This window comes from Hylobates moloch, unplaced genomic scaffold, assembly GCF_009828535.3.
Source record: "Hylobates moloch isolate HMO894 unplaced genomic scaffold, HMol_V3 SCAFFOLD_5, whole genome shotgun sequence".
Taxonomy (NCBI): Eukaryota; Metazoa; Chordata; class Mammalia; order Primates; family Hylobatidae; genus Hylobates; species Hylobates moloch.
The window spans coordinates 90,402,785-90,404,599 of NW_026652280.1; positions in this window are offsets into that span (position 1 = coordinate 90,402,785).

The following is a 1,815-nucleotide window of genomic DNA, read 5'->3' on the forward strand; positions in this document are numbered from 1 at the left end:
TCCACATTGCTGGGGAGGCCTCAGAATCATGACTGGAGGCAAAAGGCACTTCTTTCGTGGTGGCGGCAAGAGAAAAATGAGGAGGAAGCAAAAGTGGAAACCCCTGATAAGCCATCAGATCTCATGAGACTTATTCATTAACACGGAAATAGCATGAGAAAGACCCGCCCACATGATTCAATTACCCCCTCTCCCAGCTCCCTCCCACAACACTTGGGAATTCTGGGAGATACAATTCAAGTTGAGATTTGGCTGGGGACACAGCCAGACCGTATCAACTGCAAACGTGACAGCTTTTGTGCTAGTTTTGGGCCTAGGTTCAAAAGGTCTTAAATGCTTCTGTTTTTCTCAGAACCTTGCTATCTTTATGAGATCAAGCCATGTTAGCCAGCTGGAGGATGACGTACCATGGCGGGGAGAAGGAGGGTGCCACTGTTGATATCCATCTTATCCCCAGAAGCAGAGCCACCTAGTCAACCAGCAGCTGGCCATACATACATGAAGCAGTCCAGTTGTGACAAGAATAGCTCAGTTGAGTTCAGCGTAAATGGCTGATGAACTCAGTCATGAGCTATTAAGTTTTCGGTGGTTTGTTATGCAATAGCTAACTAATACATGCACCCAGGGCAGATAGAGTGCCAGGATTCAGTGAAAGGTGGATTCCTAGTTACCTGCAAGAAGAAAGCACTTTATAGGTACTAATTTTCCCCCCTTATTTAAAGTTGGATCTTTTGTAAGATAATGCTCCGTCACACAGGAATGCACGTACACATGTATATATGGGATTGGTGCTTTTACTCACACAGCACCCCCACCACAGGAAGAAACAGACAATCACAGATTGATCATTAGGGCTAAGGCCAAATAGCAAGATAAGTCTGCCTCTAGTCTATTTCCTCCATATCTAAATGTTGGAGGTCAAGGCTGTGGACAGATCTGAAGACGTGTTCTCTCCTCTTGGGGCCCCATTATTGATGGGCAGCAGTCCTCTACCCGTGGATATTTTCTTTTGCTGTCTCCTATGCTCTCTAGGATCACCATCTTGTCCACCCTTCGACCAGAGGAGAGATGTTTGTAGCAAGAGGCTGTTCCCTCGCCTCTGACTGAAAAGGGACATTCAGACCCTCCACTTCTTGACATAAGGGAGGTTAGACCTCAGAGCTGCACTTTAGTGTGGCAGCTATTGATCATGTGTGGCTATTGAATATCAGGAATACAGCTGGTCTGAACTGAAATGTGCTGAAAAGGTAAAATACAGAGCGAGCTTCAAAGATTTAGTGCCCCAAAATATATGCTTCCTTACCAATTATATATTGACCATATAGGAAAATGGTTACATATTGGGTTAAATTATTACAATCAACTTCACCTGTTTCTTAGTGCATTTTAAAATGTGGCTACTAGAAAATTTAAGATTCACACATGGCTCACATTTTAATTCTTAGAGGCTTGACTCCCTTTTGAAATTTCAGGCTGTCTGTTCAAAGGACCAAAAGCCAGGAAGGCCATAAAATATAAAAATTCAAAATGATTGTCATTATTTTCTTTCCATTGGTGAATAACATATATTTATTATTTATAAATGAACATAACCTCAGTCACAAGATGAAATGTAAATATCTTCTAGGTGGGGCCCGACAGCGCAGGCAGGAAGCCCTGCTCCAAAAGACCGCGGCCAGCACCTGTCCTTGCTCTCTCATTCGGCCCATTGTCTGATTACAGCTCCTGTCACTCAGGGCCTGAGGGGGCGGGGCGTGAGGCCCTATCCAGTCAGAGGAGCAGGGGCGGGGACTGTCCAATCAAGCACACGTCTGG